This window comes from Saimiri boliviensis, chromosome 3 (assembly GCF_048565385.1).
Source record: "Saimiri boliviensis isolate mSaiBol1 chromosome 3, mSaiBol1.pri, whole genome shotgun sequence".
In the NCBI taxonomy this organism is placed as follows: domain Eukaryota; kingdom Metazoa; phylum Chordata; class Mammalia; order Primates; family Cebidae; genus Saimiri; species Saimiri boliviensis.
The window spans coordinates 37,130,915-37,156,350 of NC_133451.1; the positions used below are offsets into that span (position 1 = coordinate 37,130,915).

The window sequence follows — 25,436 nt, forward strand, 5'->3', positions numbered from 1 at the left end:
AGAAACCAGAGTTGCTAGGTAAGATCTCCATCAGCTCTTCCAGGTCCTGAGTTCTCAACTTTAACCTCAGTGACCTTCCCTGGACAGCAGGACCTTAACTGACCATGTCACCAACTTGTAGTCATTAAGAGTGCAAACTCAGACTGGTTCGGTTCAAAAAGACCGACTGATCTGGTTCAAAACCTAGGTCTACAATGGATCGGCCCTGACGACTCTGTCGAAGTTCCCCAACTGCTTGATGCCTCTATTTGCTCAACTATAAAGTAGCAAAACCAACCATGGGCATCTCTTCCCAGGCCCCAGAGGGATCCTGTGAAACTTCATGAGGAAATTAGAATGAGGTGCTCAGCAGAGAGCACTCATGTAGTGAGTGCTTCTGAATGTCAGCTTTACACGTAAGGTTACACGTTTTGCTATAGTCTTTGAATAGACTATGACAAGAGCAGAAAACTCGGGTCACTCTGAAAAAAAGGCACATGCTGATGACTTTGGCTTTCCCATCCCAGAGAAGGACCTGTGAGGAGTGACCTACTTCTTCTGAACTCCTGTTGTTACTGCTGGTTTAAATGTTTTGTTGTTGCTGCTGTATTTATTGTAAATCTGTCGTAACAGGTGCCTGAGTTTTTTATCTTATATTCAAAGTTAGCAGAATTTGTGGAAAAAAAAGGATGAGGATGGGTGGGGCTGTGGGGCGAGCTCTATAAAGGGAGCCCGAGGAGGCAGGCCCTGACCAGACTTCTCTGTGCTTGTAAACAGGATCAGGCCTTTTTTTTTTTTTTTTTTTTTTTTTTTTTTCTTTTTTCCGTTCTAGAGAGTTGGAGAGAGGTTGGAGTATTTATCTTTGTTTGCTTGGTAAAGTCTCTTTTGTCAGATTTTACAGGAGATAAAGATTTGCCTTCCCTGGACCAAGATGGCTGAGCAATCAGAGAGAGCAGAGCAGTTATGGAAAATGATGGGAGATTCTCATCTTCTCTCTCTACCACCACCAATCACCGCCACCTCCTCATCGGCTGAAAGGAGACGGGGAGAGGCAGCCAGAAAGACACCTGAGATCTTCTCTCTAGGGAGAAATTTCCTCAGCCCATTAAAGAAATACATATATTCATGGCCTGGTACAGTGGCTCACGCCGGCAATCTCAACGCTTTGGGAGGCTGAGGCAGGTAGATCACAAGGTCAGGAGTTCAATACCAGACTGGCCAAGATGGTAAAACCCTGTCTCCACTAAAAATACAAAAATTAGCTAGGTGTGGTGGCAGGCACCTGTAACCCCAGCTACTTGGGAGGCTGAGACAGGAGAATTGCTTGAACCCAGGAGGCTGAGGTGGCAGTGAGCTGAGATTGTGCCACTGCACTTCAGCCTGGGTGATAAAGTAAAACTCCAACTCAAAAAAAAAAAAGAAAGAAATATATATATTCTGGTCTGGGCATGGTGGTTCATGCCTATAATCCCAGCACTTTGGGAGGCCAAGGCAGGCAGATCACCTGAAGTCAGGAGTTCGAGACCAGCCTGGCCAACATGGTGAAAACCCATCTTTACTAAAAATACAAAAATTAGCCAGGAATGGTGGCACATGCCTGTAATCCAAGCTACCTGGCATGCTGAAGCAGGAGAATTGCTGGAATCTGGGAGGTACTGGCTGCAGTGAGCTGAGATCGTGCCACTATACTGCACTCCAGCCTGGACAACAGAGCAAGACTCCATCTCAAAAAAAAAGAAAGAAAGAAATATATATATATATATACACATATACATATATATATATACACACATATATATATGTATATATACATATATATTCTAAATAAAATGTTAAGATCCTTCAACTGTAGGTGGGAGGGAGGGATGAATAAGCAGATCACAGAGGACGTTTAGGGCAGTAGAACTTTCTGTTTGATACTATAATGATGAGTACACACTATTACACATTAGTCAAAACCCATAGAATGTACACCATCAAGAGTGGACCCTAAAGAAAACTATGAACTTTGGGTGATGATGTGCCAATCTGGGTTGATCAAGTATAACAAATGTACCACTGTGATATCAGATGTCTGTATTGGGGGAGGTGGTTTATGTGTGGGAACAAGGGTATATGAGAAATCTCTGTACTCTTTGCTCTATTTTACTGTGAACCTAAAACTGCTGTAAAAAAAGAAATTTTATTAATTAAAAATTAATAATCTTTCCACTTTCCCCCATAGTAGGTCCTACTATTGGCAGAAAAAATACTTGGGCAAGACAAAAATAGTTGGCCGTCTTGAAGGGTGTTGATGCTGCTCCCTCCCAGGAACTCACCTAAAGAGTCAGGCTGATGAAGCTCCCGATGGGCTGGGTGTCCACACATTATGCTCCTTAATCACGTTATTCACGGTGAGACTCCACGGATATTCATGTGGATGACATAGTTACTGCTGATACAATCTTGAGTGGTTTGGCGAGAACATTTTAAAAGGCACTGTACAACTTTTTAGACATAAATATAGCCAGTTTCTTGTGGCACCTAAGCTGCTAAGTAGTACTTTGACAGAAGAGATTTCAAAAGTATCCAAATCAAAACATCCAGGTGAACATTAATTGGTGCTGAAGGGAAAACTACCAGCTAACACCCTGATGCTAACAGTGGGAAATGTTGGTGATGTAGCTTCCTCGTCTCTGGGCATGCTGGGTGCTATCTGTAGAAAGAAGATAAGTGACTCAGAGCCTGCCCAGCCAAATCCTGATTCATGACCCTTCTCCAGCACCACCCCATGGTCCCTAAAAGAAAAAACTAAGAGTTTCCCTGAGCAATCCAACCATAGGCCAATCCTTGGGGAAAAAAACATCTTGGTTATGTCTCTACCTGCCATAGCTGAACTTCCATTTCCCGAGGCAGCCAGCCCCACTGGAGCTGATGGGTCTCCCCCATGAACCTAGACAGTCCCCTGAGACTGTGTGAAAGAAGGACCCAATTAACACAAAGTCAGTTGAAGACATCTGAGCCAGATAGGAGAAAAAAATGCATACAGGGACACACACACTCAGTTCCACATTGAGAGCTGCATCTTTTATCAGCTTCCTTGATACTCAACCCAAATCAGGTGAAACTTACTGGTTGTTTTTTTTTTTCCTTATTCCATATTTTAAATAACCACTATTGTATGAATACAGCCCATACTTTATATATATATATATATGTCACACACTTCATTTTCCACTTTTCAGCAATTAAAATCTCTGGCTTATGGCATTATATTGAGTGATGGATTTGGTTGCTTAGATGGTAATGGTCTATGACAGACCTGGGTTCAAAACGTGGCTCTGCCATTTACCACCTATAATAACATTGGACAAACTCTTTATTTCACTAACATAAATTTGCACATCTTCCACTAACTCATGCCTCATATTGATTTTGTGGAAATTACATGAAGAAATGAATAAAAAGTGATGAACACACTAATACAGAGCATCAAAATACACAAAGCAAGAATGGATAGAACTGAAAGATAAGAGACAAATCTGCTATTAGAGTTGGAGACTTTAACATCCCTCTGTCAGTAATTGACAGATCCAGTCAGCAGAAAATCGGTAAGGATAGAGTTGACCCGAACAACACTGTCAATCAACTTGATCTAATTAACATTTATAGAATATTCTGTCCAACAACAGATACATATTCTTCTCACGATTACATGGAGCATGCAGTAAGATAGACCACATTCTGGGCCATAAAGAGATGAACACGATGCCCATCACATAGTAAGAGCTTGACAATTTTTGGCTCAAAACATATTCACTTAAATTGGAAACAATACTAACCATTTCTTAAAATCCATTGAGACTGTTCTTGGCACTTGCATTCACTCTGATTCTATAAACAACACTTGCAAGGTAAATATTATTGTACCCATTTTTGAAAAGTCAATGTTAATGAGTTAGCAACATCTATACAGTAGTAGACTCTGGCACTGTTTCAATAAGCTCTGCTTGGTAATGAGAACATTAATAAGATTATTATTGAAATAAATACCTAAGATTTATTTACCACTTATCATGTGCCAGCCACCATTTTAAGGATACACAAATTAGTCATTTAACTTTCACAATAACTTTATAAATTTGATGCTATTTTTACCCCTGATCTTACCAATGAGGGAACTGAGGCTCAGAGGGATTAATTAGCTAGTAATTGGCAGTTCTGGATTTCATTCCAGGCAATCTGGCTCCAGAGTCTGTGCACTTAATCTGACTAGAGGAAAACCAGAAGTATATTTTTGTTTCCTTTCACCACAGTTCTGCTTTACTGGATGAAGATTTTATTCACAGGTTGGGGAAGAACAGATCTTTCCCCGACCTCTTTGCTTCTGAAAGCCAAGATTCCTCAAGGACAGTTTCTCTTTATTCATTCTCAGATAGCTTTCTAACGTTTTCATTATTGCTTTTGAGTCAGTTTGTGTGTGTGTGTGTGTGTGTGTGTGTGTGTGTGTGTGTGTGTACTGCTATAGAAAAAATGGAAACTTAGAAAAATATAAAGAATAAACCCATTACTTTATATCCCACTCATAATCACCTAACACTTTGATGTGTCTCCTCCTTCTTTCATATTTTTTTTTTTACAAGCTGGGGTCACGTACAATATCATGTACTTTTAAAGCCAGAACCTGCGATCCTGTGCCCATTCCTGATGTATGTCCGTATTCACAGCATTTTGCTTACAGACAATTGCGAAGTTGGTATGGAGAACATTAGGCGTGGGCCAGATTCCATTAGACCAACCCAAATTTTCCTACGTGTCTCCCTGCCTTTTCAACTGAGAGCAATTTCTATTTTTGCTCACTGTTAGCAGTGACATGTTTAATAGGAGCTGAATGACTATGTCTTACAATCCAGAGGCAGAGCAACAGACGCCATCTAGAAAGAAACAGCAAAAAGGAAATCTGTTTAAGTCCCACCTCCCAACACTCACGGTGCCCTCCTCCCCACCGCCCCTCCTTCATAGCTTGGCACACATTGTGAACCTGTTTGCTAAAATCTCACTTTCCATTTCCCCTGATTTCCTACTTTGCCCCAGGTCCTTGGCTACATTAGAACAAAGTTTACAGAGAGTCAGGTTATAAAATGAAGAGCTCTTTTTTTTTAATTTTGAGCATTTGTTTGGCATGGGATTACCCCCAAACCTTGTTTTTTCACAAACACCTAATGGAATTACTAATTAATTACTCCACTGAGTCAAGAACAATATAAGAAAAATGTATTTAAATTCAGCAGATAATCAGATCAGTTCAGATTAATTTTGCTTAGATTTCTTTTCATATAGCACTTATGAGTCTAATTCTGGCCTCAAAGCAAGCCATAAAATAGGTCACTTCAACAAGTTAAAAAAAAGCAGCAAAGCTATGACACACCATTTGTGTGACATGATGTGAGTAGCAGAACACTGATCCAATTTCGGGCAGATTAGGGTCACGATTTTCAGCAAAATCAATCATTATAGCACTTGGTCTACCATGCAAGGGCTTCAGCCACCACTCACTGCTGGTGGTGATGGTGAGCAGGTAGTTGCCTTCCTAGAAAATGCTAACTGATGGTCCTAAGACCCACTCTTGTAAAATGGCAGCTAATTGTCGGGCATCCTGTTTGTGGTTCCCAGACTGTTTCACTTTGCTTGAAGTCGAGTCACCCAGCCAGAGTAATTGCAAGGGGTACAGCCAAGCTAATGAAAAGCCTTGCATTGAAGAGACTGACACCCCTCAGCCATCCCCAGCCCAGCCTCAGCCCTAGGACAGGGCTGGCCCCAGCCCTACATGATCAAGCTACGGATTGTCTTCAGGGAGAGATCCGCAGAACACCATGCCAATGTGTCCTGTTAGGGCTTGTTACTCCTAGGACTAAGCTGGCCACTGCTGGGGCTTGTCTCTTGAGGCCATAAGGGTGAAATTAATTGCAACAGCTGTGGCCTAATGTGTCCCTAAGCACCTTGTTGATCTGACATTAATGACAACAATGGAAAAAATAATATCAAAATATCTAAAATGCTCAAGGATGTTTCCCCAAGCTGGGTGTGGTTTTGACCTAATCGTGCCAGGATCACATGAAAACCATGCTGGTTAATTTTTAAACATCAGCAGTGACAGTTGATGAGCACATAATGACTGTCAAGAATTATATGTGTTTCTGAGCATTTATTTACTTAATCTTTTAAAAATTAAGCTATGACTTCTACACCTCCTGGTCAAAGCAGGTAACTAACTCCCTAAACACAAGTTGCTGGGTTTGACCTTATCGTAGTACACTGAAGTGTTTCTATGGGTTGTGTGTGTTTCTGGGATTTTATTTAATGAATCCAATAATTTAATGTTTGATCACTTACTGCAAAGTTTAGAAGTTTTACCTTACATAAAAATAGCCGACTCATATGTAAGAACTCTAAGAAACAGAAAAAAAGTTCATGGAGGCACTGGAGGGGAGATTGAATGCATTCTGACCGACATGCACACCTGCAAAATAGAAGACCGAGAATTTTGGAGAAAAAAAAGAATAGAATAACCAGAAATAACAAGAGCAAAAATGAGAGTATTCTGAATAAACAGAAATATGAAAAATTAATAATTTCCAAGATTTGATCAGTGAGAAAGAATACAGCATAAGCAAAGTCTTTTATAAACAGGAACCAGATGTCGCACAGGTGCCAAGTAAAGACATTAAAATTTGACATAATAAAAACGTTTCACTTGTTAAATTAAGTTTAACCTAAAGTGGTCTCCTTATAAATTTGGTCTAAAGATTTCTCTGTACATAGTGAACCGTAACCTAACCGGATGTGTAGACAAATTGTAACTCTAGCACGAAGCACCGAGTTTCAGCCAATCAAAGGTGGCTAACTGTTCAAATTGTGTTCAAGAAAGGCAAATGCTGACCTATAACCAATCTGGCTGTTTCTGTGCCTCACTTCCCTTTTCTGTACTCCTGTCCTTTTCCTGTTCACCAATCTTCAACCACAAGGCAGCACTGGAATCTCTACACACCTATTCTGGTTTGGGGGCTGCCCAATTCATGAATCATACTTTGCTCAATTAAACTCTTTAAATTTGATTTGCCCAAGGTTTTTCTTTTAACACAGTCTATCCATCATGTGTAAGAGACAAGCCAGGCACCAACCAATCCATTTTCCTCTTCCTCCTGGACACACAACTAGACTACATTTTCCAGACTTCCTTGCAGTTACCTTTAGCCTTGTCCCTAAGTTCTGGTTATGAGATGTGGGTCAGAAGCCGTGTTCACCACCTCCATGCCTGCCCTGGGGCCTTTCATGCAATCCACCATGATTTTTCTCTCTCTTCTCATCCGCTAGCTAAATGCTGAGGATCCAGCAGAGGACTTCAAGGCTTAAGAGTATGGTGGAGGCCAGGTGTGGTGGTTCATGCCTGTAATTCCAGCATTTTGGGAGGCCAAGGCAGGTGAATCACCGGAGGTCAGAAGTTCAAAACCAGCCGGGCCAACATGGTGAAATCCTGTCTCTACTAAAAATACAAAATATTAGCCAAGTGTGGTGGTGGGCACCTGTGATCCCAGCTACTCGGGAGTCTGAGGCAGGAGAATCACTTGAACCAGGGAAGCACAGATTGCAGTGAGCTGAGATCGCTCCGTTGCACTCTAGCTTGGGCAACAAGAGTGAAACTCCATCTCAAAAAAAAAAAAAAAAAAAAAAAGACTTTGGTGGAGCTGCTAGGTAAGGGAGAAGACCCTCTGCCATGTTGGACTGCAAGGTGAACAAGAGATAATTACTGAGCCAAACCACTGAGATATGGGGCTAACACATACTGAGGAGTAATCTCTTAGATTGCAAGTACAAGACACATCCAAAGCAAAGTGATAGGCTGTGTATACTAGGGCTTAACTCTTTTACCATCGATAGTACAAGATTGCATCATCTTTTATTTGTCAGGGACAAATTTAAGTTGTTCTTTCAAAGGTTTCATTATTAGACCCTTTAACATCTTGTACAAAATAAAAGAGTCTTTATGATGTTTAGAATAAATTATATAAACAAACATGTGGCCATATTATGAATAACAGTTATGTATAGTAAGCTCAGTTACAGTTTTGTTAAAGTCTGAAGAAAACATTTTATCTAATATCATGCAAGAGAAAAGCACTAACTTTTATTGTACATCATCGTCTCTCAAACCTCTACACATTCTCCTATGGGAACTTTCTGAGTATCCACGACTTCAGTTATAATCTATGTGTTGATGACACACAGATCGACATCTACAGTCCATATCTGTGTCTCTAGTCCAGATTTTTTTCAAGATTTGAGCCATGTATCCAATGCTTCTTGGGAATTTTCACTTGGGTGTCCAACATAACAGGAATCCAAATGCATAAGTCATTGAGCTACAAAGAACTTGTAGAAATTACCTTTACTGGATACTATAGGTTATCTCCTTAGCATTAATTCCCCTTCACTTTTTTATTTTCTTCCTTCCAGAGAGAACACAGATTTGGTTCATGTATGTATGTCTCTCCATCCAACAATGTCCCTAGGGGAAGCTGACCCCACTCTCAATTCCAGGGCTGATCTGTTTGGGCTAAGGATAGTCTATTTGCTTTAGGACTGAACCAAACGTGCCAAAGATATTTGTAGAGTTGTCTGCTGAGAGAGCTCTTGGAAAAGTTTTCTAATTTCTTTGAAAGAGCCACAAGAAAAGACAGGAAAGAGGGGTGGGAAGCCACAAGGAAAAGCAGGTATTGAGTAGAGCCCAGAGAATCAGTACACATATTCTTATGCCAGATTGCCTGGGTTTGAATCTACCACTTACAAATTATGTACCTTCACCAAATTACTTAGTCTTTCAATGCCTCCATGTTTTTCATTTGTAAAATGAGTTTTAAGGGAGAAAAAATGAGTTAATGTATACAATGTGTATAAACTCATAGAGTAAGCACAATATGAATGTTGTTTGCTTACCACTGCTAGCACCATCTTGCTATCAGCCTGAAGATTACATAAACTCCAAGGATGCAAGGAAATTTGAAGCAATGTTCTTAAGAATCCACTGAAGCAATAAATGAATAAATAAATAAATAAATAAATAAAACCTGAGTCTTCATTGACGTGGCAAACTTCAGGATCATTCAATCCTCTACCCTGTTGTGCAGCCTATCATATGGGATTCTATACTCCCTTACTGTTCAAGCCTTATTGTTTGGATTAAGTTTTCTGTTACTTGCAGCCAAATGCATCAACTTGACACATTAAAACTAGTATAGGGCTGTCAAAACTTTCTGAAACCATGGAATCATTTTTTAAAAATTTAATAACATGAGGAAAAAAATGAGTTTTTTCTACTAAAAAATGAAAGCATTTTAGAAAAGGTTAAAGTCCTTTCTGATTAAGCATCTCCAATCCTCATGCACCTCTTTTCCCATCCCCAGAGGTAAGCACAAGTGTACATCTTTTCTATATGTTCTTTTATAATTTTTTATTTACTTACATAAATAGATATCTGTATCCAAGGAATATCCATAGCATTATAATGTCTGTTAATGTAAGTGATTTTATATTGTTGTCAAGTTGCTTCTTCAGTCAACAATGCATTTTAGAGAGGTAGCTCTATTAGTTTATAGATCAACTTTATTCTTTGTAACTGTTACAAAGTACTTCAAAGTATTAATATTCAACAGCTTATTTAGCCAACCACCAACTGATGGGCTTTTATGTTCTTTCAGTTTTATTTTGTCTTTTGTTTGTTTGTTTGTTTTTTGAGACAGAGTCTCGCTCTGTCACCCAGGCCTGAGTACAATAGTGCTATCTCTGCTCACTGCAACTGCTGCCTCCCAGATTCAAGTGATTCTCTTGTCTCAGCCTCCTGAGTAGCTGGGACTACAGGCATGTACCACCATGCCTGGCTAATTTTTTGTGTTTTTGGTAGAGATGACGTTTCACCATGTTGGCCAGGCTGGTCTGGAACTCCTGACCTTGTGATCCAACTCTCTCGGCCTCCCAAAGTGCTGGTATTACAGGCATGAGCCACTGTGCTTGGCCATATCTTTATGTTTTTTAATCCAGTCAGGCTGTATGTGATTTTCAATGCAATTGTATATCTTTTAAAAAATATATTTTCTCCTAATTATATGGCCTTGGTATGAGAAAAGGAGAGATGCAGCAGGCAATCAGTTCAGCATCTTAAAACCAGAAGTTGTGCCAACCAAAATCTTTGTATATCTAAATGTTTTAATGTAAACTTGATCTAGTGTTAAAGTTGTAATAATACATGTGTGTATTAAAATGGTGCTAGAATATACCAAAGTAAATGGATTATTCATGAAACTATCCAAATAATAGCATTGGGGTGATAGCCTTGGGGCTTATAATAAGATTTTCTCTTTTTTACAAAGATTTAATTTAAAGGTTAATAAAGCAAACCACCAATTTCATTGACCATTAGTGAAATTAAATCACTAATGAAGTAAAACTATTCTTCGAATTTACTAAACTTCATTCAAGTACATTTACTAAACTTGAATAAAGTTTATTAAATTCAAATTGATGAGATTAGGTTATTTCTGAACTAACACAGAATGGCAGAAGTAATTTACTAAACTTCATTCAAGAAAATAAAATGTGTGTGTATTAAAATGGTGCTAGAATACTCCAAAGTAAATGGATTATTCATGAAACTATCCACATAGTAACATTGGGGTGATAGCCTTGAGGGTTATAATAAGATTTTCTCTTTATTCAAGTTTAGTAAATTACTTCAATTTAGTACATTCAAAGTTTAGTAAATTTACTTGACGTTTAGTAGATTTGATGAATAGTTTACTCTTCATCATTTACTAATGAATAGTAAATTAGACAAAAGTATTTATCAAAAGATATATAAATGTTAATCATTGCTTTTCTTAGAGTTAGTAACAAATGTACTACTAACAAAAGAATGTAAGAGTGCTATGTGACAATACACAAGAAAATAGAATCTGAGTTCAGAAATAACCTAATCTCACCAATTTGAACCATGAAAAGAATTCAGCAATTTTGCAAAATTTCAAAGCCTAAATGTAATTTGGAAAAAACCTCCATTTTAATAATTTTCAAACCATTTTTAGCTGGGTCTCTGTGGCTCCAACAGTGACCTTTGTAGCCGCTTGGGAAAATAAGGAATGGGAAAGAGAAGAATGTGGCTTCAGCTGTGCCCTTACCTCAACCAAACAACATCACTTTTCATGTGTTCTAAATAAGGTTTCACTTGAAAAACTAATTTGGCTACCAAAAGAAAGAGAGATAATCTGATCTACCATTTCTGTCTCCTGTAAAGTTAATCTTAAATCTTTTATAGGCACATAGCACATATTCTCTTTCAAAAGGCTTCAGAGAAGGGAATTTCCTTCACATCTCAGAGGTGCTCATATCTTGATTAAGAAATTCTTCATTGTTTTCAACCCAGTTCCTTTAAGCTCAGCTTTCTCTGGTCATGCAACAACTTTATAGCAATCCTCATGTATTTGAAAATGATTATTTGGCTGCCTCTCAGCCTTCCCTGCTTCAGGCTAATCAATCCTACTTCTTTTAATCTCTCTGTTCAGATCCTACTTCCCAACATTTCAATCATCTCGTGAGGTCCTCTTCTCTCTGAAACTTCTCCAAATTTCTTATATCCTTCTCCAATTATTGAGGCAAAAAAAAAAAAAAAAAAAGTACCATAAAGTTGAGCACAATGGAAAAGAAAAGCCATCCTTCCACATAGCTCCTTTGAGCTTTAATTTGATTCTTCTCCTGCCCTTCAAGATCACTTTGATGATGGTGGTGTATTCAAGAGGCAACAAACTCGTTCACACTTCCCATCAAGAGGTATGGTTGGTTTCATCTCCTCTTGAATAGTGGCTGGCCTGTGACCAACACAGAATGGCAGAAGTAACACTCTGCAAGGTTGGCCTTCACTTTTAACAGAACTGGCAACTTCCACCTTGGCTTCTTAGAACACTTGCTCTGGCACAGGCAAGCCAGCATGTAAAAAATCAGACCAACCTGTGATCTCCATGCTGTGAGGAAGCCCAAGCTAGCAACGTGGAAAGGCTACTATGGAGAGTGATGATCCACCAGCCCTCAGGTCTTCCAGCCATGTCAACCTTCAGAATCATGAGATAATACTGAATGCTGTGTTATGCCACTGTGTTTTCAGGTGGTTTATTATACAAAATAACCAGAATGACAGGCCTTTTTGTTTTTCAACTTTATGATTTGCTTTCCCTTCCTCCTTCCAAAGATCTTCCCAGACATTGGCATTAAAGGGCCCTAAAACTAAAGAGGCACAGCCTACGGGTTCTACCTGAATTAACCCTATCTTATCTACCAAAAAAAGTGATGATTTCCCCTGCTTACCCTCTAGTTTTCTTGCTTTGCATCTTTAAAAAATCCTTTGACAAGAATATCTCGACAAACAGTTCCCATCAATGAGAATTTCTCTGTGTGTATGTATTCTGCTTTCCTTAAACCGTGTTTCTGTCTTCCAATTACAGCCTATTTCCCAAAGCTGTCCAAGTTCTGTGACATTGCAGACGAAGTTACAAGGTCCGGCACATTTTTAAAGTAGAGCAACACACTTGTACTATTCAATATTAACAAGGATTTTTAATTTTATGAAGTAGATCTATAACTTAGGGGCTTTCCTGGGTCACAAAGGAAATTATAGCCGGAGAATGATGTTGCCAGTTTAAAACCCAGGTGTTTTAATTAATTCACAGGTTAGAAGATAGTATCAACAAGAACAGGTAATGTGGGAAGTTTCTTTGAACTGAGCTCATTTAAATACTACATACTTGTAGATAATCATTCATTTGTGCAGGGAGGTATAATCATCCTTCCAACGGTGTGACCGGGAGCCAGGGACACACAAGAGACAAGGTCATTCTTCCCCACCGGGCAGCAGAGTTTTGTTGTTGCACCCCAAGAATGGCAAATAATAGAAAACAAATTTATGTTTCAAAGTTCCCCTCACTATACATTATCTGAGAGTCCAGTTTGACAATAATGTATCATAGAAATGACAAGAAAAAGTTCACAAACCAAGCACTGAACTTCTCCTAGCAGTCTTAAGTCAGTCTAAATCAGCAGTCTAAATCAGCCTGATTTTTAGGGGTTTGGTTGCTCAGATGGAGTAGGACGTAAGACCCACGGGATAATTGGTACCCTGTTGCCTCATGGAAAAGGTTGCCTGGATTTGTCTATCTGAATAAAGTGATGCAGAAAGAAAACAAATAAATGGGACACAGTATTAGTATCAGCCATAGTGAGCAGCATCAAAAAATATCGATTCTAAGTAATTGTTTAAAAAAAATGGTAACTTTTATTTTAGGTTCAGGGGTACATAAGCTGGTTTCTTACATAGGTAGACTCATGACTCAGGTATGTCTTCTTCTGATGTCTTTTTGTGTCCTTTGCCCACTTTTCAATGGGGTTGTTTGGTTTTTGCTCGCATGTTTAATTTCCTTGTAGATTCTGGATATTAGACCTTCGTCAGATGTATATTTTGCAACTATCTTCTCCCATTCTGCAGGTTGCCTGTCTTACTCTGTTGAAAGTTTCTTTTGCTGTGCAGAAGCGCTTACATCTGTCATTTTTTTTCTTTTGTTGTAATTGCTTTTGGCACTTTCATCATGAAATCTTTGCCAGTTTGTACGTCGAAAATGGTATTTCATAGGTTGTCTTCTAGGTTTTTATAGTCTTAGGTTTTACATTTAGATCTTTAATCCATCCTGAGTGGATTTTTGTATGCTGTGAAAGGAAGAGGGCCAGCTTCAATCTTCTGCATATGGCCGGCCAGTTATCCCAGCACCATTTACTGAATAGGGAGTCCTTCCCCCCTGCTTGTTTTTGTCAGCTTTGTCAAAGATCAGATTGTTGTAGGTGTGTGACTTTATTTCTGGGCTCTTACAGAACTAGAAAAAAACTATTCTAAAATTCCTAGGGGACCAAAAAGAGCCCAAACAGCCAAGGCAATCCTATGCAAAAAGAACAAAGCTGGAAGAATCACACTGCCCAATGTCAAACCACACTGCAAAGCTACTGTAACCAAAACGACATGGAACTGATACGAAAACAGACACGTAGACCAATGTAAGTACTTTTTAAAGCTTATCATTTGTCTTGTAATTTAGTTATTATATTTATATATTGTATATTATTTATTGTATAGCATATTATTATGTACATATACTTATATTTACAATTATTTTTTAACTTACGGAAGTTTTATTTATTCAGACACATAGATCCATCTTCTCCTTTAGGGTTTCTATCTTCGATATTGTTTAGACAGTTACCAAACAAAGAGCCACCTTCCATAAAGTACTTGTAGTCATGGTCTCTCTTCCCGGAGAAAGTCCATCTTTAGGGTGAGTGGATCTCACACTAGGCTTCTGAGTTGACATTATCTGGAAGTGGGGACTACATTAAAACTTCCCTTATTTCATTGGCCAAGACAAATACACATGCTCCTTTAATTTGGTTGCCTTTGGCCGACATGCTTTGTGCTTGGCCCTGGGACCTCTCAGCCCCATTATTTTTGCACCTGGTCGATTCTCACTGAAGTTACCCACCTGGCCCTTGCAGACATGTGCATAGGAAGCCTGGCTGCACAGAACCTCCTAACCTGAGAAGAACCTGAACCTAATCAGAAAAATCCAAGGAAAGTACTCTGACCCAGCTAAGGTAGCTACAGCTAGAAGGTTGGGGTCTGTTTCTAGAAGAAAGGGGAGAGAGGAAAAGGAGTGAAGCAGAGAAGAGCTGTAGCTCAGTCTGTGTTGCTCCTGCTGCTGGATCCTCCAAGTATGTCATGAGTCCAGCTCTCTAAAACAGGACCGGATTGAGTGGACTAGCCACTATTTTTCCGGATAGGCAGAGACAGGTATAACTACATCAGCTATCGATCAGCTAGAGAATGACTATTTTTAGGTTCAATGCCGTCCCTGAGTCTAATCCTCAGAATTCAACAGGGCAGGGCCTTGGAATACAAGCATGGTGGCCTCCACATGAGGAAGTGCTCAGAAGGGGCTGTGGGTTTGGTAAACATCCTTTGGCTTTGTCTGAGTGAGCCTTGTAACTGGCATGCATCTGCTTAACAGGTCCAATATGTCACTTAGAATCTGCCAAGCACTATACCAACCATACTGTTGTAGTTAATTGTCTTAATAGCTTTGGAGGTGAGGATCGTTGTTCTCATTTTCTAAGTTACAAAAGTTGCAATATATACAACTATGAAACGATTACACATGAGAGCAACTATATACGTTAAACTCTTAGGACAAGACTTTAGAATCTGGCTTATATCCTAAGATCACAATAAATACTGTTATCAACTACAGAGTGATCTTAACTCTCCAGCAATGCACAATAATTTAACACTCATCCAACCCTAAACAAGGTCATGGCTAACGGCAGCACAAACCCCTGGCAGATTCAGTAAAAATTCACAAAAGCAACATTGTGAGATTAAGCATCAAAGAGTTTCTAAGACGGTCCTCTCAGTCCATTCAGGCTGCTATAACAAAATGCCATAAACTAGGTGGCTTATAAACAGAAATTCTTTTCTCACAGTTCAGGAAGCAGGGAAGTCCAAGATCGGGGTGCTAGCAGATTCTGTGAAGGTCAGTTTTTCACTGTGTCCTGAAATGCTGGAAAGGAAGAACTCTGGTCTCTTCAGCCCCTTATAATATAAGGGTCTGTCTTCATGACCTAATCACATTCAAAAGGCCCCACCTCCCAATTCCATAACCTGGGGAGTTAGGATTTCAACATGTGAATTTTTGTAGGGGAGACATAAACATTTAGACCATAACAGATTTTATGTTTAAAAATCCAAAAATTTGCAGAAGAAAGTATGGGTTTCATTTTGAGGTAGTAGATCACCTTCATTAAATGAAAATCTTGGTAAAATAAGTAATTCACTACCAAGTCTCCTACATTAGCCTCATCTGTAAGAATGAGAAGTAATCAGTCATTGCCTCCCAGCTATCTCTTGTAAACCCTACAGCTTGGCCAGCCCCATGATTTAGTAAACTAAGGAGTCCATGTAAATTTGATAGTGTTATGTTCATAACTAGTTCTAAAACTAGAAGACTGGAGAAGGATGCGCAACAAGGAGGAGGTTCCATAAAGCTAATAAACGTGGTAGAAATTGGTTCTACCCTAAGGAGAACACAGAAACACAGTAGCCAAAAAGCGGCCGTCTCTGAAAACATCTCATAAGCTTTTAGAAAAGCCGAGCCAGGGAGATTTTATAGACAGTCTGAATTTCTTTTTTATTTTATTTCATTTTGGTTTTTTAAGAGATAGGATCTCACTCTGTCACCCAGATTGGAGTGCAGCGGTATGATCACAGCTTACTGAAGCCTCGAACTCCTAGGCTCAAGTGACTCTCCCACTTCAGCCTCTGGAATAGTTGGGGCTATACACCATGGCTGGCTATTTTTTATTTTTAATTAATTAATTATTATTATTATTATTATTATTATTATTATTTTAGAGATGTGGGTCTCACTGTGTTTCCCAGGCTCGTCTTGAATTATTGGCCTCAAATGATTCTCCTGCCTCAGCCTCCCAAATTCCTGGGATTACAGGCATGAGCCACCATGCCCAGCCACATTCCGAATCTCGCAGAGGAAATATTTCTATCCAGAATAGGGCTGCCAGGACCTCTAACAACATACACAGCAAAATGTAGCCTCTCTAGACTGCACACCCCATTCGCTAGTCACAAAGTTAGCATCTGTCAGATCTCTGCTGTCCATTCTGGGGAAGAATTATGCTACAGCTAATTTTTATTTTAGTATGTTCACCTTTTACATTATGAAAATGGTTTGAGTTAATGTCAGAAAATTTAGAAAATAATATTAGAGAGAAGAATAAAAGAAATAACCCATAGTCCCACTACCCAGACGACTACTTTCTTCTTCTTTTTTAAGAGTTGGAGTTTCACTATGTTTCCCAGGCTGGTATGGAACTCCTGAGTTCAGGCAATACGCCTGCCTCAGCCTCCCAAAGTTCTATCATTACAGGCTCAAGCTACCACTCCCGGCCTCTGTCACCCAGGTAACTACTATTAAACTTTTTAATGCAGGTTAAGCATCCAAAATTCAAAAACCCAAAATGCAAATGCTCCAAAATCTGAAACTTTAGAAACACTGACATGACACTCAAAGGAAATTCTCATTTTGAGTTTTTTTGCTTTTGGATTTTTCAGTTTGGGATGTTCAGCTGGTAAGTATAAGGCAAATATTCCCAAATTCAAAAAAATCCAAACTCCAAAACAGTTCCTGTCCAAGCATTTAAGATAAGGGCATTCAACCTCTAATTGGATCCTTTCTGATCTTTTTTCCACATACATAAAGTTTTGGTTTATTGGTTCTGTTTGTTTTATACATTGCAGTAGCTGGCCAAAATATTCACTTAGCATGCTTCTTTCTTTTTTTCACTTAAAATCATACCACACGTGTCTCCCTATGTGGTTATGTAAGCTTCCTAAACATTGTCTTGAATGGCTGCATGAATCCCTAATCCCGGGTCAGCTCCTCCCTGCAACCCCAGTCTTCCCAGGCCAGCTCCACTCAGAGTCAGCTGGTCTGTGCTTAGAAAAGGCAAGCTCATTTCATCATAAAACAGCCCTGTCTGGTAAGGGAAATCTGCTGCCCCAAACTCCTAATGCATTTCATTACCTTCGAATTATCAGTTTGGAATTATTCACATCACTGCCCTTAATTATCCACCTCACTGCCTTCTTCATTAGCATGGAGGGTGGATCCCAGGCTGGGCTGTATTCTCTTCAGAGCCTCAGTCACTTCTGATTAGTGAGTTGCTTAGAAAATGGCCTTAGCTCCAGCAGGCCACTGCCAGTTAGTGTCCTGCACCGGCAAAGTGTTTCATTTATATTCTGTGTCTGGGTCAGTGAGAAGGCGATGGGTTAGTGGGGTGGGGGATGGAGGCAGTGACGGACGGCCAGGCTTGGGGCTGCTCTGGCCCTTACCTTCTGCCTCTCCTTCTACTCTGTTTCTCTTTCCCTCTCTCCTCTCTCCTCTCTCCTCTCTCCTCTCTCCTCTCTCCTCTCTCCTCTCTCCTCTCTCCTCTCTCCTCTCTCCTCTCTCCTCTCTCCTCTCTCCTCTCTCCTCTCTCCTCTCTCCTCTCTCCTCTCTCCTCTCTCCTCTCTCCTCTCTCCTCTCTCCTCTCTCCTCTCTCCTCTCTCCTCTCTCCTCTCTCCTCTCTCCTCTCTCCTCTCTCCTCTCTCCTCTCTCCTCTCTCCTCTCTCCTCTCTCCTCTCTCCTCTCTCCTCTCTCCTCTCTCCTCTCTCCTCTCTCCTCTCTCCTCTCTCCTCTCTCCTCTCTCCCTCTCCAGCTTTCCCCTCAACAGAAGAAAATAGTTGGGCTCTGGAAGCTAGAGCTTCCAGACAATAGCCACCCACAGTCTTATAATACTTGTCATTCCTCCACCTCCCTGGCCCTCCTGCCACTCAAGATGGCCCTGAACAAAAGGTCCCAACCTGACCCCCAAGACAGGCCAAAGCAGATTCAAAGCAGGGATTTGAATCCATTTAGCCTAAGCAAACCCAATGACCACAAACCGGCCACACTCAATTTACTAACCTCTAAGTCAAGCAGAAACGTGAGTTTTCTTTTCCTTTTTTTTAAAAATAGGAGTCAAGTAAACTGGTTTCTCACATGTCTATACAGTATTTTTAAAGGCTTCAGACAGGACACAAACACAGCCTCAAAAGTAAAACAGAACCGTAACAATACTCTACCATCATTCAGCATGAGCTCCTGTCAAAAGCACTTTATTTAGAAATGGTACACCTTTGCAAACTCTCTACCACTTAAAAGGAATCTCGGGTAGATAGACAGGTTTTATTTTCTTAAACATTAGCCTATAAATGCTATTGCTGCGTGTTGCTTTTTCAAAGGCTGGCAATCTTATAACCAATTGGTTTGCTTCCCATCTTATTGCTCAGAAATATGTACGTGAAATATCCTGTCCCAGGACTGGGCTTATTGCTCACCAGCTGGGACAGTCAGAGGCTGTTTGCTCCCCAGTCCCAAGGCGAACAGAGGCTCCTTGTCTGGAAGGAGCCAGCCAGGAAGTGCCTGCTGCTCTAGTGTAAACGTGGACATTCACTTAAGAAGTCAGGCTGTCTAGAGGATGAACGCTGATCAAACAGGATGGAATAATTAGAACAGAGAGTTGTGACAGTGACAAATAGGAAAGGGTAGGGCATATCTGAGCTGGATGCTGCTTCTGGGGCCACCATTTATCTAAAACTTCAGCAGGATTATTTTAGGGAATTTAAAGATGTGACCGATTTGTACAATAGAATATTTGATCTTCAGGAAAAATGTTCTCAACTTTTCTGAGTCACCCCCTACTAATAGAAACTACTGAAAAGCTGCTCTGTGGTCATTTCATAAACTTGCTTCCATTGATCACACTGGTCAATGCACGTTTCTAATTGTCTCACTCATATATTTACATACTTGTTTATTCATTTTTGTAATCAGATATTTATTAAGTATGAACTAAGTGCTAGGCTTCTTAAGTTGGAAATAACTTGGGGAAATAATTTGGGAGGATGCCCGCTGGTCCTGGCAGAGCCTTGGCATTCTCTTATCCTCTCTTTCTCTACCTCTCCCTCTCACATGCACACACACACACACACACACACACACACACACACACACTATATGCTCTATCACTTTATCAAGCACTTACTGGGAAGCATGCATGCTGCCAGGTACTTTATATACATTATCGTCTTTAATCCTCATGGCAACCATAAGCAGGAAAAAATGTTTTCCTACTTTTCTTTTTTTTTTTTTTTTTTTTGGAGATGGAGTCTCACTCTGTTGCCCAGGAAAGGGTGCAGTGGTGCCATCTCGGCTCACTGCAACCTCCGCCTCCCGAGTTCAAGCAATTCTTCTGCCTCATCCTCCTAAGTAGCTGGGATTACAGGAGGACACTGCCACGCCTGGCTAATTCTTTGTATTTTAGTAGAGATGGGGTTTCACCATGTTGACCAGGCTGCTCTCGAACTCCTGAGCTCAGGCAATCAGCCTGCCTCGGCTTCCCAAAGTACTAGGATTACAGGCATGAACCACCACGCCCAACCATGCATTTCTAATTTTCTAGTTGAGGAAATTCAAGTTCCCAGAGGTTACGTAGTTTGCCCAAGATTACACAACTTGCAGGTGGCAAAACCAAGTCTGACTGATTCCAAAGTCTGTGCTTTTTGATCCACATGATAACGACCTCTTTGTGCTCACTAAACATGGGGATGACCCCAGCAGCCAAAGATCCGACTTCTGCAATCTCCCACATGCCCACGAGGTCCCCCTTGAAAAAGCAGACACCTGAGACAGTGGGAAAGGCCAAAGGTGTTGCTACAAAACTTCTTCAGAAAAATTACATTTTCATGCCAGATCCTAGAAAGTTCAAACTGGAGGGACCCGTGAAATTTCTCTATCCTGAATAACCTCAGATTCACCAACAGAAGAATGGGCTACATCAAATGGTATATTCATGTAATGGAACATTATACAGAACAAACCAGAGCCACATACATCAACATGAATTAGCCTCAAACACGATAGGAAATTTTAAAAAGGTACATTGAAGAATAATATGAATAGTCATAGCACGCATTTCAAGTGTCAAAACCAGTAAGATGATCCTACACATTGTTTGTAAATAGGTATAGATATAACATAAAATATACATGGAATGATAAACTCCAGTAACGATTAATGAATAATGATTATTTCTAGGGGTGAAGGAAAGAGAATAAGATTAGGGAGGGGGTTCAAAAGAGGCTTCAAAATTGTCTTCAAACATATAAAGAAGTCATCATGGAAAAGTAATAAGATTTATTAGAGTGAGTGGTAGGAGCACATGTAATTGTTACATTATTCTCTATGATTTTTCTCCTGGAAATATTTCATAAATTTTTATCTAGTTTTACAAGAAAAGAAACAGGTCCAGTGAGGTAAACTACTGGCCCAAGGTCACACAGCTAATGACGGAGGTGGCACTAAAACACAGCCCTCCATGTACTCCGTGGCTTCTGCTCCGCCTTTTAGTACCTAGTGCATTCCCTGGGGTTCCTGCTCAAGCGCTACAATTTAAGAATTGTGAAGCCACTGACTACCAAACGGACTGGCTGACTCTCTTCTCCATGATTCATGTTTCCAGGCTCCTTAGTTCTCAGTCCCCACGATCTAAGAACTACAGACATTTTAATACTTGGTGCTCTTGAAACTGGAAGTTCATAGAACCAAAAAGCCACTAGCCAAATGGGTAGAAGGATCATGAACCGCAATTCTAACAAGTTTGGTTAGCTGCTTCCCTAGATATTATAAACATCATTAGATGTTTCCAACTGGAATACAGAAAAGGAGGAGAAAGGACAAATAGCCCCCAGAGTGACAACAGAGAAAGAAAAACGTTAAATAAAAAGGACTTACAGTCCTGGCTGTTAAGAAGTGGCAATTAATTCATTAAAAATAAATTTAAAATGTTTGGAGTCAGTGGATCTCAAATCTGGGTATGCAGGAGATTCACCAGAGAAGCTTTTCCAAAAACATTCCTATCTGAGTCCCATTCTATCAAATTTCACTCAGTTGTTGTGGGACTGAGCTGAAGGAAAGTTCCAGTAATGTATACTCTTTTTTATTCATTTATTTGGCAAACAAGTTAACTGTAATGACTCCAAGTTATCTTGATCAATGGCATTATTAGGCCTTAAGAATGACCAATTTAAGACTTAGGAATGCTACACACAATGGATTGGCCAGCCATCTTGTCCACAACCCATGAGTCTCAGCTCCTGGTTTTCGATCGCCTTGGCATAAAATCTATACACACTTCAAAGTCTGGAGTCCCGAAACAGAAATTAACAGGCGTGAAGATTCACTACCCAAATAGCAAAAGTCAAAAGCTGTAGAACTTCTAAAACTGTAAGTGTGGACCATGAATTTCACAAACTTTTTCCTAGCCTATTGAGTTAAAAGGCATAATAATAATTGTTATTATAATCAAAGATGCCATTTCTTGAGCACCTCTTCTGTGTGCTAGTGCTAAATACTGTGCTAAATAGATAAGATTATACCCATGTTACAGATGAGAAATCTGAGGTCATCTAACTTGCGCCAAAACACTTACTTGCTGGAGTCAGAGTATTAGCTGTGCCTATCTGATTCACAAATCTATGTTTTGCCTGTTATGTAGCAGCAATTCTCATTCATCACACCTGCACAATTACACACACACACACACACACACACAGAGAGAGAGAGAGAGAGAGAGTTAGAGAGAGAGAGAGAGAGAGAGAGAGAGAGAGAGAGAGAGAGAGAGAGAGACTGCTATCTTTATTCTTGATCACCTTTTCCAGGTCAGTTTCACTGAATTTTTAAAATCCCAGAAAACAGGAGGTTCGTTAAAGCTAGAAGAATATTAGAAGGATACCTACCTTACCTTAAAAAGAAAAAAAAAGTTCCTGAAAAAAAACCATAAAATCAATTTCTGCAAAACAATTTAAATGTTTCCATTTGTGATTCCAGAGATGTATGCTTACAAAACGTTTTGACCTCAAGAAAAACGATGTAGCTTAATACTGAAACATCCTTCATCTCTGATAAGGAGTCAGAAGCTTGCCCTTTGTTACTGAGAAACCAAGCTCAGCCTGCCAAAATCTAAAGCATTTTTAACATCCCCTGTGCCCACACAACCCACCCCAGCTCTGCATAGATCTGAAGGAGTCCTGGCACCTAAATCCATTTCTTCAACCAAGGTGATTACCTATAGGCCTTGCTGGTTTACTAAGGACTAAAACAGCAGCTCTGTCAAAGAGGGAGAAAGTTTATGATGTTTCCTACCAGTCCTCCAGGGCGCTGGCGTCACACTCCAGCTCAGAGCTCTTTCTCGCTGGAGTGATGTCTTTGTGCACTTCTGGCACTTGCAGATCAATCCAGCATCTGGTGACTGTCCGTCAACTGCAGGGATGCTCTAATACAAATCACTTGCAGGACCTCAGGGGTTCTGAAGTCAGGGATTCTTCTCCCTGAGAAGAAAAGCAAACGCATCGGACTCTTCTTATGTTCAAATCCTTTTAAGTCTGCCTTGTACAGTGGGACTTTTCTCTGCCAAATAAAACATGACATCTATAGACATGCTTTGGGGTTTTTTTTAACATGCACTATTAAGAAACACTTCCAAGGCTGAGCACGGTGGCTCACACCTGTAATCCCAGTACTTTAGGAGGCCAAGGTGGGTGGGTCATGAGATCAGGGGATCGAGACGAGCCTGGCCAATATAATGAAACCCCATCTCTACTGAACAATACCAAAATTACCCAGGCATGGTGGTGCACACCTGTAGTCCCAGCTACTAGGGAGGCTGAGGCAGAAGAATCACTGGAACCCAGGAGGTGGAGGTTGCAGTGAGCCAATATCGTGCCACTGCACTCCAGCCTGGGTGAAAGAGCCAGACTCCATTGCAAAAAAGAAACATTTTCTTACACAAATAAAGGATCCTAATTAGTACTCTTATGCCATCTGAATAAAGTCCTCCTCTGATAAGCAAAATTTTGAGTCTTCACTAAATTGCAAAATTGTATTAAAAGAAAATGTTCCATGTACACCTCCATTGACCCTCCCTCAGTGCTGGAAGCACATCATGTCTGTCCAATCATAAGTGTAGAGAGCAAATAAAAGGTGACAGGGACCATACAGATTTAGAACATGATAGGTGTTTAGTAAGTGCTTTGTGATTGATTGATTATTTGAATTCTACATTCTGCCTTCTTTGAATCAGCCTCTATATTGGGTTTTTATGGCATTTCCATCTCCCACAACTGTGCACCTCCGCAAGACACTCACTGTCCCTGTCTCCACAGTTATTGTGAGTTGTCTAGATGTGGTTTGGAAGGGTTTATTTGTTTTTTTGTTTTTGAGACAGAGTCTCGCTCTATAGCCCACATTGGAGTACAGTGGCATCACTTTAGCTCACCGCAGCCTCTGCCTCCCGGGTTCAAGCAATTCTCCTCCCTCAGCCTCCCAAGTAACTGGGACCACAGGTGTGTGCCACCATGCTTGGCTAATTTTTGTATTTTTAGTACAGACAGGGTTTCACCATGTTGGCCAGACTGGTCTTGAACTCCTGACCACAAGTGATTTGCCTGCCTCGGCCTCCCAGTAAATTCAGTTTGGATGAATCTATTCACTACTGGACTAGATAATGAAGCAGTTAAAGACCAAAAAAAATATTAAAAAAATAACAAAAGCAACAATAACAAAAGACTCCAGAAATAAGCAAGATTTCAACAAAACAGTCCACTAACACTTGAAAGAGACATGCAGGGTCTAACTCCACTGCCTCCCGCCCCAGCATCACTGCAGCTTGCAGTAGTCACACAAAAGGACCACACGATCACAATGCTGAACTGCAATGGTCTCTGGCTTCACATACCCATCTCCTGTGGGTGTAACAGCATCCTCTTTGAACCAGCGAGGTCCCAGTGTGGGGTTACTTCTGAGTCATACCCTGGGGAAAGTGCCTCCAGTTCAGCCCTTGTGGCAGCCAGAGGGGAGAATCATTGCCTCCTCCACACTAAGGTCCGGGTGAAGCCTCAGAAGAATGTTGTGGAAACAGTTGGCAGATACCTGGAGCTGCATGGCGACGGACAGCTCTGGAATTGCCAGGCTTCCATGGAAAGCACCCCTTTTTCATCAGCCTGAATGGAATTCTAATTAGTGCAGACCTAGCCTGGACAGACCTAGGATTTCAGTTTCAGGAGCAGAAACCAATCTGGTTCCTACCCACTGGAACGCATTTTTGTAATCTGAGCCATCTGAGCACATGTACCCATTTTAAAATTTTCTGATGTTATTAAAAAGAAAACTGAAAGATAATTCATATTTTTAATTTTCTGGAAAATGTGGAATAACAGAATAGAGCAGGGGTTGGCAAACTATGGCCTGAGGTCCAAATGTGGCCTATAATGTGTTTTTATATGACCCATAGGCTATAAATGGTTTTTACACTTTTAAATAGTGGGGAAAAAAGTCAAAAGAATAATATTTCACAATATACAAAAGTATATGATATTCGAATTTGTGTTAATAAATACAATTGTATTGGAACACAATGCCCATTCATTACATATGATCCAACTACTTTTGCATCGCAATGGCAGAGCGGAATTGTTGCAATAGACATTGTATGAACCACAAAGCACAAAATACTTAGAGAGCCCTATAGAGAAAAAGCTTGCTGACCTCTGGAAAAAAGAAAGAAAGAAAGAAAAAAACCCCAAAGTTTGACTATTCCAAAGCAACATTATTTTCTACTTTTCTCCTGTTTGATTTCTGCTAATAGAGAAGGCCTTCTGTTATTTTAATTTGTGTGTTTTAAAGCTA

General features: G+C 40.2%; 1 long non-coding RNA gene across 1 annotated transcript in view; it reads right to left on the reverse strand.

Annotated features, from left to right (window-relative positions):
- LOC141583983 (uncharacterized) overlaps nt 1–24,204 on the reverse strand; it is a 41,555-nt gene extending 17,351 nt beyond the window's left edge. Inside the window, exons 1-2 of the long non-coding RNA XR_012516820.1 lie at nt 22,896–24,204; nt 2,298–2,674 (exon numbers count right to left, since the gene is read on the reverse strand). This is a non-coding gene — a long non-coding RNA (uncharacterized LOC141583983). The remainder of the gene's footprint in view (nt 1–2,297; nt 2,675–22,895) is intronic.
- Nucleotides 24,205–25,436: the final 1,232 nt, after the last annotated feature.